The sequence below is a fragment of the Sus scrofa genome, chromosome 15 (genome assembly GCF_054392235.1).
Source record: "Sus scrofa isolate SSC_HxYL_T2T_F1_AM1 chromosome 15, Sscrofa_HxYL_maternal_Yorkshire_Landrace_v2.0, whole genome shotgun sequence".
Taxonomy (NCBI): Eukaryota; Metazoa; Chordata; class Mammalia; order Artiodactyla; family Suidae; genus Sus; species Sus scrofa.
The window spans coordinates 25,524,225-25,538,400 of NC_139397.1; positions in this window are offsets into that span (position 1 = coordinate 25,524,225).

The following is a 14,176-nucleotide window of genomic DNA, read 5'->3' on the forward strand; positions in this document are numbered from 1 at the left end:
TTTTGTAATAGTCCAGGCAGGAGAGAGTGCAAGGCTTTTATAATAGTCCTGGCAGTACTAGTGAGGTAGTGATGAAGATGGAAAGAAATAGAGAACCGTAGAAGTGAGATGGCATTTTGTCACAGATCAATAGGTCACATCTTTCAAATGGGAGGATCTCGAACATGCCCCTTCTTCAGATATGTGTTTGGTAGGGGGGAAAGTGGAAGTATCTGGGAGAGATGTGCTTCATATAAAATCAGAGCCACTGGTTGTATCTGGAGATCTGCAGCTCAGGTGGCACAGGCTGCCCCTAGATTCCCATTGCTAAGGACCTGACTCTTAGTCAAAGTATGTGTTAGGTTTGCCAAGGGAGGAATGTGCAAGTCCAAGTTGGTGAAGTAAGAGAAATTTATTAAGGGCTTTGAAAGGGGTGGGCTGAGCTCAATATGGCACCAGCAGTGACTGCAAGGAGATGTTAGGCTCATGAGGAATTAGGGGCAGGAGTTTGTGGTGGGAACAATAAAAAGGAAGGGAAGGTTACACAATTCAGGGGAGAGGATCAAGTCCCACGCTGGAGCATTTGTTGCACCAGGAATTGACCTACAGAGGGCAGTTAATCTTTGTAGGTGGTTAATCTATGTAGGCAGCTGTTTTCCACAGGCCATTGTTTCTACAGTTATATTTTTGGGGTGGGGAAAGGGGGGAGGTACTTTCACCATCCTCCTGGGAATGTAGTAGTATGCTGCTTATACTCGGCTCAGGTTGTCAAGAACAGTGTGCCTACCTGTGTGTGATCTTTTATATCCTTAGAGCTGCTTTTCACTCGCTGTTGTCAACCCCCTTGAAACCCATTCCAGGTTCAAATTCTTTATTCTCTCTGTCTAGTGGGAAAATATTTTTTTCTTCCTGGATCCGTGCTTTTGTGACCATGTGTTAACTGTCTGTGGCTCAACAATAAATTCCCCTAAAACTTAATTGCTTAAAATAACACACAGTTACCATCTCACAGTTTCTGTAGGTTAGGAATCCATGCAGGCTTAGCTAAATTCTCTGCTTCAGGGCCTCTTATCAAGCCATGAAGGCATTTGGATTTGTGGTGTGATCCAAAAGCTGGATTGGAGAAGGATTGACTTCTAAGCCTGCTCACATTGTTGTTGGCAGATTTCAGTCCTTTGCTGGCTCTTGGCTGGTGTAAGGCCTCAGTTCCTTCTTAACTTGGGTCTCTTCACAGGATAGTTCACAGCATAATTAACCTCATCAGAACAAGAATGTGAGAACAACAAGCTGGTTGGGGGTGGGGGGGAGGAGACAGAGGTAGAGAACTGGCACAGAGAGTCACAGTCCTTACAGCTTAAAATCAAAACTGACATCTCATTGTCATTTATATTCATTAGAAACAAGTAACCAGTTCCAGCCAGAGTTTAACTTGAGATTACACAAGGGCATGTATGCCAGCAGGCTGGTATCACTGGGTGTCATTTCAGAGCTATCACAAATGGGGTACCTTTAGTGTGTATGGGACTTGGGGTAACAGAGTTCCTTATCTTCAGTAGGGCTTTCTCCTCCATGGAATGCATAGATATTTGCAGAGAGTCAGGTAGCTTCTGATTTAGATTTCCTGTGCCCTTCATATAGCCAAGCTCTTTCCGAGCAAGACTTTACCACATGCCTTCTTGTTGGCAGTGATTTTCTCCCAGGGTCTTGCAGACAGTCCTTGAAGTCTTAGGTTTGTTGTTCACTCCTAAGTCTCTGACAATCAGATAAATCTGTTTAGGTCTGGAGCCCAGTAGTGAGTAAGGTTTAAGTCCTTTGCTATTAGATTCTTAGACATCGGGCAAATCAGAAGACTGCCTAGAAAACTAGTTTAATCTCTAAATATCTTATCATTCTAGAAACTTAGAGTGAACTTCCAAGAGACATCCACTTTGAAAAGTCAGTATATCCCATTATCAGTCCCAGAGCAAATCAAGACATTATGATAATTACTATTCATCAAACATACTATCATGGAACAAATCTGTTATGATTTTATAAAACAGTTCATGAATTCAGCAAGCTACAAAGCACAGGGTATATTTCTCATATTGGTTTAAACAACAGTTTGTGAAAATGTCAATCTGATGATTATAATTTTCTGATCAAAATCATCAATCCCTCACTATCATTATAGCTTTTAAGATGAAGTTTTAGCTAGAAGTGGTACATGCATATTCATTATCCAGCCCCTGCCCCTCTCTATAGTCAAACTGGTTCTTTCTCCACCAGCATTCTTCCTCCAGCCTTTCTAAGCCACACAGAATACCTACTGCCTCAAGCCTCTGTGTCTTTGACCAGAGAGTTCCCCTGTTCCATTGTCTCATTGTTCCCATCTCATTGTCCCTGTTCCATTGTCTTACTGTCCCCAGTCTCCCATCCTTCCAAGCTCAGTTCAAGTGCATTGTGTTTTAGAGAGCCTTCCTTGATTTTCTACTGTAAAATCTCCTTGAAAGAGATGACTGCACTCAGCTGCCCACTGTGCAGCCAGCTGTGAGGCTCCAGCTGTCAGGATCCACCTCAGCTTTTGAACCACCATTGTCATCCTTTAGGACCTGAGGAACCCTAGGGCATGACTAAGTCCTGCAAAGTTAGAAGGGCCTTGACCTTATCCAAAACAGGATGCCTTGAAAGGGGCATTCTTTCCTCAGTAGCTCCCTATTGAACTAAACAGCGTTTGCTCTACATTTTGGTCTGTGGCTCCCCTTGTCATTCCTTTTTCTTCTGCCTGTTATGTTTCCACAGGTGTTAGCCACCAATAAAGCTCATAACTCTGTCCACTATCTGCATCCCAGCAGATGCACTGAACGCAATACTGAGTAGCCAGCGCTTTCCCTCTCTTATGTACACAGCATTCATCACACTGTATCATAGTGAGAAGTGTATGTGCACACTCACATGCATGTGTGTGTGTCTGTCTCTCCCATTATCCTATATTGCCCTTGTAACCAAAGAGTGTTACTGAGTTTATAACACAGAGCTTTGCACAATAATATGGTGTAATGCAAGAGCTCAGCAATGTCTTGAGTGGCAAAATTGCCAATGGCCCAGACATTGAATCACATTTTGTTCTCCATTGCTTTCATCAGCTACTGTTTCATCCTCTTCTGAACCATTATTTCTATTTATTACAACCACTTATATTGTCCTAAGTCCTAGAATTTTGCTTTCTACTGCTCTACCTCTTTGCAAAGTTTTAGATAAAACTCATAATTTAGTGGTTGTGGGAAAACAATGTTCATTTTTATTAATTTTTTAAAATATATAACCTTTAGGTCAAGTGAATGTACTGGTTTACTGAGCTCAGAGTCGCAGTTGCTTTATAGATAAAAGCAAGAATTATTTCCTGGGTTGGATTGGGGGCAGGAGGGATTCTTCTTTTGAAACATATTGTTGCACAGCAAATTAACCCAGATATCAGCAGCTGAAAATAAGTTACTATGTCATAGATTCTATGGATCAGGAACCTGGGCATGGCATACTAGGTCCTCTGAATCCAGGTCCCTCACAGGCTGGACTTGTTGTCATCCCAAGGCTCTACAGGGAAAAGGAAACACTTTCAACATCAGGTATGTGGTCATTTCAAGGTTCACTTCAGTGTGATGTTGGGCTGGGGGCCTCAGTGCTTCCCTGGCTATTGCTGGAGGAGGCCACTGCCAGTTAATTGTTGCCTAAGTCTTTTCATATAGTTCCTCAAAACACAGCAGCTGACTTCATCCAAGTAAGAAGAGCCAGAGGATGTGAAAGAGAGGTAAAAATCATGGTCTTTTATCACCTAATCTCTTCATGCCATATTCTGTTCATCAGAAGTAAGTCACAAAGTCCAGGCTTCACTCTAGGCGGGGTGGGGGAGGGTTTACACAATGGTGTGACTACCGGCAAGCCAAGCTCAGTGCGAGCCCACCACATGTGGTAAACTCTTTGTCAACACTCGGTAGTTTCTCTCTTTAACTCCACCATGACAACGTTTTTCAGCTTAGATTGTAAGCATTTATTAAACACTTAATTTGTGCAGACACCTCTAAATTGTAATATAGGTCTTCTGTTCTCACTACTAAATTTAGTTTGCATATTATTCTATAAAATTTTAATTCTTTTACTTATTCACTGTATATTTACTAAGCACCTACTATGCACCTGAAATTGTACTAAATATTGGAATTTCTGAAATGAATAAGAATTTAGAAACAAATTTTTAACCTCCACCAATTTTTATGTATAATTTTAATTAGCTTTACTTTGCAATAGAAGTGACTTTTTAAAACTTAATCCTGTAACAGTATTTATATAGAAAAATAATTAGTCTTTTGTATAATGTATACTTTGAGAATTATACTCTCAGGTTAACTATAAGTTTGAGGTTAAGAACATAGGATAAATACTCTTGGTTGAGGATGCATTATTGCTCTTAATTTTGCTGTTCCTATGAATGTTATGCCATTAAGTTGGCTGCAGTGATTTAGATTCCTGTTTATAATAACGTGTGAACCCCAGTGTTTATAGTAGGAACATTAAAATTAACTAAACTAGTACATTTTCACAACAGTTTCTGCTCTCTCTTTTTTAATACTACTGATTGATATACATTAGTTTGCATGAAAGTTGTATTCCCTTTGCAAATTGCTTTTCTCCTTTACTCCCAAATATATCATAAATTAATTGTAAAACTACCAAGTGCATAGCTATAGTATGGAAAACAGTTGCTCTGAGACCAACCAAAATGATACATGTGGTTCCTAGAAGTCTATCTACCAGATTGTATATCACAATAAAACAAATACAGCTTGATGTGACCAAGAGTTACCTCGGCTAGTTCTCAGAATCATTCTGCATTTGTCACAATAGAAAGAGCAGAAGGTAGAAAGTAAACGAGATAAGATGTGATAGATCAGTAACAGAGTAATATTGACAGTTTGGGATTCTAAGTATAAAAAGTCTGATGATAATTGAGTCCAAGGTGAGAGAATAAAAAAATGAAACTAGCTAATATGAGGTTTATCTAAGGATAGGCATAGAATTGTTGTTTGGCTATTTTCCTAAGTGGGTTCTACACCTATATACACAATTTTTGAAAAAAATAAGTAAATAAATAATTGCATTGGCCAACATCTTAGAAATGTTTTAATTATTTAACTTTGCACTATGACTGCTTTTTAAGATATTTGGTAAAACCATTGTGGCAGATGACAGGTAAAATTTTAATTTGTGGCATGAAACCCCAACTGTGTGAAATATTTGCTCTGCTGGCCTCTGACCTTCAATCTAGGAGCCTTGGGATTACATTTACCCCTGGAGGACAAGAGGATGTTTTATAGGGTTCATCACATAAAAGATAGTCTTCCTGAGATTCTAGGGGAAAAAAACAAAACCTAGATTCCAGGCATGAGACTGAAAATATTTTAAAATAGACTTATCTTGACAGAATCTGTTTATTTCCTTTGCCCTAGAAGAGACAAAATTACCACTTTTGGGGAAGGCCAGTAGGTGGCCATTTTACCTGCTATAGGACATTTAACAATGTCTGGAGACGTTTTTGAGTGTTCCAATTAGAGAGGTGATAGTGAGTGAGAAGTGAGCAGAGGTCCAGGGTGCTGCACACATCCCGAGGTACACAGGGGAAATCCTCCCCAACCCCACCCCACCTCCCCCCCACAAAGAACCACTTGGCCGCAAAGACCATGTGTGCCAAGTTTGAGAAACATGGAGCTTGGAGTGAAGTCAATACAGAAAGAAGAGGTGGAGGAAGCAGAGTATAGACAGTGTGGTTAGGTCCCCTCTAGTGGAGGGGGTCAAGGGAAGGAAGAGGAAGGAACAGAAGAGTTGCCAGCAAGATCAGGGCAAATCTGAGGGAAGAGGAGAATGACGTCTCATTTTTCAACTGCAGCACAAAAAGGAAGGCCTAAATAGCCCCTGGGAATAACATGGTGATATCTGGGCTTGAGGGGTTCTTGGATGATCTCCTTGGTTTCCCCCATGTCTGAAGCTGCCATGAGGAGATAATATATATATTTCCCATTGGCCAAGAGTGAGCTGGGGAGTGAGCCAAGAAATCACCCCAAGGAAATGGAGTTCACACGTATTGCCCACAGGGACTGAGAATGGCCTGAATGTGTACCAAGGCTGGAATACATCTCCATCCAAGACACAGAGATGTCAGCACATAGGCCAGCCTTAACCAGCTCTGGAGTCTAAGGACAGGACCCTGTAATCCCTACCAAGAGGCTCTTCTGCTAAGACCCTAAAGGAATGAGCCTTCTCCTTCCCTCATCACCACCACCACACTCTGTAGTAGTTTCATACTGCCCCTGAAACTAGCCTGCAGTTCCTGTGAATTTAAAAGTGAGATGTGAGGGAAGGCGGGGGAGTTCCTTGGTGGCTCAGAGGGTTAAGAATTTGGGTATTGTCATTGCTGTAGCTCTGGTTGCTGCTATGGTGTGGGTTCAATCCCTGGTCCAAAACTTCCACTGCCCCCTTGGCCAAAAAGGAATGAAAGAAAATGAGATGGGAAGGAGAAAAGGGAGAAGACTCTTTAAGGAGAAAACAGGGATATGGAGAGTAACTTTTGAGTATCACTGATGTGCTTATTTATCAGCTAAACTCTTCTGAAGTGGCCTGGAAAATTGTGCAGTAGGACTGTGTTTCTCAGAAAGTTAATAGAGTAGGTCATCTGATACGGGCTCAAAAATTAGTCAAGAAAAATTCTATTTTTTACATCTCTGTTACATGGGCTGTTGTAACTATGAAATATCATACCTGTTAACAACACTTCTGGTGCTTTTTATTTCTTGACGCTGCATAGTAAACTGTGAGAGACAGGACCTTCAATATAATTGATCATTACCTTCCTGTGGATTTCCTGTTTCATGCCTAGAAGTTGTCTTCCTTAATGACATGGAAGCCATCTGCCAATGGTTTACATTTTGGCATCACCCACCCCTTTTCAACTCATTAAATCTTACTCATTCTTTTTGTGTTAAACATTTCCACCACCTGGAATTTTTCTCTGACCACTCCGGATTAGGTTAAAAGCCTCTGAAATACATTTTCACAGCACTTAAACTTTGCTGTAATACTTTATTAAATTATTCTTTTTCTCTGAAGACAGTCAGTGTTCATGGCCTGTCATGATCTCTCCAGGGCCTAACACAGTACTTAACACTTTACAGGAATTAACAAATATAAGTTTATCTCACTAAGTAATTAAATCTGTTGAAATTCTCGATGACAGTCAAGATTTAACAGCTAATTACAGCCCTTAAAACCTCTCCCCCATATTCTGCAGAGACCAGCTCAGCAGGATGGGGCTGAAGAACTGGTGCTATGGAACTTAAGGAAAAAAGAAGTTAACATAAAACAAGACACAGAGACATTTATCTTAAGTAAAGGTGGGAACCGGGGGACTCAAGGTCTCAGGGACCAAGAGCTCAGCCTCAAGAAACCACACTGTTTTTATTGTGCTCTTGAGGATTATGTCAAGAGAAAAGGGGGTTGTAGGTGCAGGCTATAGATTTTTTTTATTATTTTAAAAGTCACTTAGCTGGTAGATGGTTAAGCTTTTGCTCTAAACTTCAGGCATTTAAGAATCATTAGCATTTGAGTTAGCTATCTATGCATAGCATTTCAGAGAATCCTCACTGTGCTTCTGCAAAAGGCATGCCTTTAGGTCTTTGTTCTTAAGCTTAAGTCATTTACCATCACCGTGACTGTTTCTCAAGCAGGAAGACAGGACAAAGTAAGGAAGGACAAGATGGAGTTTTCAGCAAAGAGGCTAAGAAAATATTATAAAAACATGTCTCGCAACAATATTCTACATTCAAGAGCCTACTTCTGCCACACATAGGAGTATCATTTATGAGCAGTTGTTTTTAAGACTCCAACTTTGAAACTGTGTTGCCTCCTATTTCCTGGGTAACACAAAGTAGTACCATGGCACATAAGAGAGGGAATGATAAAGTAGATAGTTGGGTTAGAAGCTCCCAAGGATGAGATATTGGACTGTTTCATACAACCAAATGCATGTAAGCAAATATTAAATTGGTTTCTCTTGAATGAGGGAGAAAGTGTGGTGGAAAATATGAGTTTTAGAGATTGACACAACTAAAGTGGAGACTGGCAGCACTGTTTACCCAGTTTGTGATCTTGGAGGTAACCTACACAAGAGTCTGTTTCCTAATATGCAAAAAATATCAATACCTACATATATTTTTGCTGATTATATATTTAGGTGTGTGTGTGTGTATTTTCATCTAAGTCCTTGTACAGGCTAAATAATAATCTAGTTTCTACCCATAAAAATGTAGTGTCTTTAGGTCAGATTTCTAATTCAACTGATGGAAAGTCAGTTGGTTTTCTGAATGATACCTTAAACTGACTAGGAAGGTTCCTACTGCTTTTCCTTTTTATTACTAATTTTTTTTTAATCTTCAAGTTTACCAGAGAAGACATTAATTCAAGTTGTTACATGCTCTCATAGCAGGTTGTGTTTTGCAACATTTACTGGATTCCCGGTGATTAATTTCTGAACGTGCTCCATCATAAAATTATTTAAAGTTTAGGATATTTCTTAAAAACAGGGAATTCCCTTTGACGAAACTTGCTAATGAGGGTAAAAAATACATGTTCTTTCTCCCCTTGATAAGCCGAGTCCAGGGAAACAAGGTCTATAGAATGTCAATGTCTCAATTACTCATTTTACTTGAAAAGCTGGTGATGCATGGAGTTAACAGAATGGAAGTGCTGATACTGATGTATTTCATGATGAAACTGATGACTAAAGATGTAATTTGTCTGACTTTTAATCCTACCATACTGAATTGGAGGAGAAAAAAAATAATTACATGGGATCTTGAAGTCAGTTATGAAACTAAGAATTCCTTTAGAGTATAAACTTAATATCCATTTATGATTAAATTCCACCGTTATATTCCCACAGCCTCTGGATTAAGTCCCCCTTCATGGTTTGATACGGCTTCCTGTCATCTGCCCCTTCCCTGTCACTCCACTTCCTTATTGATGCACATCTCCAATGTGTATTCTGCCCCAACCATGCGGAAATACTTGTGATTCTCAAACTGTGCCCTTTTACCTCTCTGTGACCTAGCTCTCCTAAGCAAAGTTTATCAACCCCACTTATTGTATTTTATATTTCAAGTTACTTATTCAACAAACATTTATTAAGTGCCTTCTATGTCCCAGTTATAGCCTATAGCTGGAGGTTCTTGAGAAGTACAACACTAAAGCAATGACCTCTTTCCTAGAGGCCATTAGATCTTATACAGGGAGACCTATAGATAAATAAATGCTCAGAGATGATACAATAGGTGTAATAAAAATGGATACTAAGTGCAGTGGATAGCATGGAAAACTTCAAAAGGGCAAACAGATTTGGAAAGTGACTCAGTGAGGAATACTGACTGAGCTGAGTCTTAATTGAAAGTTAGAAGGCAGAGCTGTGGAGGAAAGGGGAGATTTAGGAACTTTCCTAGTGTGTCAGGGAAAATATTTGGAAGAAGTACAAACAGATTGGAATAGTGGTTACACGTTACCATGTTACATTTGGAGTCCAAGATATGAGTCTGGATTCGAACTCTTTGGTTGCATGGGTCCTCTAACCTCTCAATTTCTTCATCTCTAAAAAAATGGATAGCCAGAGTTCCCATTGTGGTTTAGCAGGTTAAGAACCTGACTAGTATCCATGAGAACACAGGTTTGATCCCTGACCTTGCTCAGTGGGTTGGGAATCTGGTGTTTCCACGAGCTGTGGTGTAGGTTGCAGATGCAGCTCAGATCCCAAGTTGCTGTGGCTGTGGTGTAGGCTGGCTACTGCTGCTCTGATTAGACCTCTAGCCTGGGAACTTCCATATGCCAGGGGTGTGAGCCTCAAAAGAAAGGGAAAAAAAAGTAGATAACCATCTTCCACAGGGTCATCAGTATCAATCCAGAGAATATAAAGCACTTAGCTGGAGTACATTATCAGAGCTCAGTTATATTACTTTTTGTTTATGTTATTCTCTCAGAGGCTATGGTCTGCTGTGAGGGCGTATTATGTGGTGAGAGACAGAAGAAACATTGAGAGGCCTTAGTTAGAAGCTCAACATGCCAAAGGTTCTATGAATTAAGAAGTGCTCGTATCCCCCAGAAGCTACAAAATGCAAGCTACCTCTAGAGCCTCTACAAGGACCCTGCTGACTTATTGATTTTAGGACTTCTGATCTCAACAGCTGTAAGATAATACATTTTTATTGTTTTAAGTTTGTGGTAATTTGTTACAGCAGTGGAAAACAATAACACATAAAAACATATTACAGATTTCTTTTCCACCCTTTGGGCAATGGAAAATTATTAGGAATTTAAAAAAAAAAATTTATTGTAATTGATTTACAATGTTCTGTCAATTTCTACTGTTCAGCAAAGTGGCCCAGTTTTATATATATATTTATTCTTTTTCTTATGTTATCTTTAGTTGTGTTCCATCACAAATGATTGGATATAATCCCCTATGCTATGTAGTAAGACCTCATTGCTTATGCATTCCAAATGCATAGTTTTCATCTATTAATGCTAAACTCCCAGTCCAATCCATTCCCTCACCCTCCCCTCTGGCAACCAAAGTCTGTTCTTCATGTCCATGTGTTATTTTCTGTAGATAGGTTAATTTGTGCTGTATATTATATTACAGATATAAGTGATACCATATGGTATTTGTCTTTCTCTTTTGACTTACTTCACTTAGTATGAGAATCTCTAGTTCCAGCCATGTTGCTGCAAATGGCATTATTTTCTTTTTTATATCTGAGTGCTATTCCATTGTATATATGTACCACAACTTTTTTTTTTGAGTGACTCTAATTTATTTATTTATTTATTTATTATTACTTAATGAATTTTATTACATTTATATGTGTACAACAATCATCACAACCAAATTTTGCTGCACATCCATCCCAAACCCTAAGTACATCCCTCCACCCCCCAACCTGTCTCATTTGGAAACTATAAGTTTTTCAAAGTTTGTGAGTCAGTATCTGTTGCACAAGGAAATTCATTACATCCTTTTTTTAGATTCCACATGTAAGTGATAACATTTCATGTTGTTGCCTCATTGTCTGACTGACTTCACTTAGCATGATAATTTCTAGGTCCATCCTTGTTGCTAAAAATGGTGTAATTTCTTTCCTTTTAATGGCTGAGTAATATTCCGTTGTGTATATGTACCACTTCTTCTTTATCCACTCCTCTGTTGATGGGCAGTTAGGTTGTTTCCATGTCTTGGCTATTGCAAATAGTGCTGCAACAAGCATTGGAGTTCATTTGTCTTTTCGAATCATGGTTTTCTCTGGATAGATCCCAGGAATAGGATTGCTGGATCAAATGGTAGTTCTGTTTTTAGTTTTCTGAGGAATCTCCATACTGTTTCCCACAGTGGTTCCACCAATTTGCATTTAAACCAACAATGTAATAGGGTTCCTTTTTCTCTACACCCTCTCCAGCACTTACTGTTTCTACACTTTTTGATGAAGGCCATTCTGGCTGATGTAGGGTGGTACCTCATAGTGGTTTTGATTTGCATTTGTCTAATAATGAGTGATGTTGAACATCTTTTCATGTGTTTTTTGGCTGTCTGTATGTCTTCTTTGGAGAATTGTCTGTTTAGAACTTCTGTCCATATTTTTGATGGATTTTTTTTGTTTTGTTGGTATTGAGTGGTAGAAAGTGTTTATAAATTTTGGAGATTAATCCCTTGTCAGTTACTTCATTCGCAAAGATTTTCTCCCATTCTGTGGGTTGTCTTTTCATTTTATTTAGGGCCTCCTTTGCTCTGCAGAAAGTTTTAAGTTTAAGTCCCATTTGTTTATTTTTGTTTTTACTGTCATTACTCTAAGAGGTGGATCTGAGAAGATATTGCTATGGTTTATGTTGGAGAGTGTTGGCCTATGTTTTCCTCTAAGAGTTTTATAGTGTCTGGTATTAAATCTAGGTCTTTAAGCCATTTTGAGTTTATTTTTGTGTATGGTGTTAGGGAGTGTTCTAATTTCATTCATTTACATGTTGCCTTCCAGTTTTCCCAGCACTAATTCCTGAAGGGACTGTCTTTTCTCCATTATATATTCTTGCCTCTTTTGTCAGCAATGAGTTGACTGTAGGTACATGGGTTTAATTCTGGGCTTTCTATCCTGTTCCACTGATCTATGTTTCTGTCTCTGTGATAGTACCATACAGTTTTGATGACTGTTGTTTTGTAGTATAGTCTGACATCAGGGAGCCTGATTCCTCTAGCTCCATTTTTCTTTTTCAGGATGTCTTTGGCTATTCTGGGTGTTTTGTGCTTCCAAACAAACTTTAAAATATATTGTTCAAGTTCTGTGAAAAATGTCCTTGGTAATTTGATAGGGATTGCATTGAATCTGTAGGTTGCCTTAGGTAGTATAGTCATTTTGATAATATTGACTCTTCCAATCCAAGAGCATGGTGTGCCTTTCCATCTATTTTGTATCATCATTGATTTCTTTCATCAGTGTCTTATAATTTTCAGAGTACAGGTCTTTTGTCTCTTTAGGTAGGTTTACTCCTAGGTATTTTATTCTTTTGAATGTGATGGTAAACGGGATTGCTTCCCTAATTTCTCTTTCTGATCTTTCATTGTTAGTTTATAGAAATGCCGTCAATTTCTGTGTATTAATTTTGTATCCTGTGATTTTGCCAAATTCATGGATGAGCTCTAACAGTTTTCCGGTAGAGTCTTTAGGATTCTCTAGGTAAAGTATGTCATCTGCAAAGAGTGATAATTTTACTTCTTCCTTTCCAATTTGGATTCCTTTTATTTCTTTTACTTCTCTGATTGCCATAGCTAGGACTTCCAAAACTATGTTGAAGAGTAGTGGCGAGAGCGAACATCCTTGTCTTATTCCTAATGTTAGCAGGAATTCTTTCAGCTTTTCACCACTGAGAATGATGTTCACTGTGGGTTGGTCATATATGGCCTTTATTATGTTGAGGTAGGTTCCCGCTATGCCCACTTTCTGAAGGGTTTTTATCAGAAATGGGTGTTGGATTTTGTCAAAGGCTTTTTCTGCATCTATTGAAAGGATCACATGGTTTTCATTCTTTACTTTGTTAATGTGGTGTATCACACTGATTGCTTTGTGGATATTGAAGAACCCTTGCATTCCTGGGATAAATCCCACTTCATCATGATGTACAATCCTTTTAATGTACTGTTTTATGTGGTTTGCTAGTATTTTGTTGAGGATTTTTGCATCGATGTTCGTCTGTGAAATTGGCCTGTAGTTTTCTTTTTTTGTGGTATCTTTGTCTGGTTTTGGTACCAGGGTGATGGTGGCCTCATAGAATGAGTTTGGGAGTATCCCTTCCTCTGCAATTTTTTGAAATAGTTTCAGAAGGATAGGTGTTAGCTCTTCTCTATATGTTTGCTCGAAATTGCCTGTGAAGCCATCTGGTCCTGGACATTTGTTTGTTGGAAGTTTTTTAATCACAGTTTGAATTTCAGTTCTTGTGATTTGTCCATGTATCTTTTCTATTTCATCTTGGTTTAGTCTTGGAAGACTGTACTTTTCTAAGAATTTGTCCATTTCTTCTAGGTTTTCCATTGTATTGGCATACAGTTGCGTATAGCAGTCTCTTATGATCCTTGGTATTTCTGTGATGTCCATTGTTACTTCTCCTTTTTCATTTCTAATTGTATTGATTTGAGTCCTCTCTATTATTTTCTTGATAAGTCCGGCTAAGGGTTTATCCATTTTGTTGATCTCTTCAAAGAACCAGCTTTTTGTTTCATTGAACTTTTCTGTGGTTTTCTTTGTTTCTATTTCATTGATTTCTGCTCTGATTTTTATGATTTCGTTCCTTCTACTAACTTGAGGTCTTGTCTGTTCTTCTCTCTAGCTGCTGTAGATGTAAAGTTAGCTTGTTTATTTGACCATTTTCTTGTATCCTGAGTTAGGCTTGTATTGCTGTAAACTTCCCTCTCATTACACTGCTGCATCCCATAGGTTTTGGAGTGTTGTATCTTTATTGTCATTTGCTTCTAGGTATTTTTTAATTTCCTCTTTGATTTCTGCAGTGATCCATTGGTTGTTTAGTAGCATGTTGTTTAGTCTCCACGTGTTTGTGTTTTTTTCAGTTTTATCTTGTTGTTGATTTC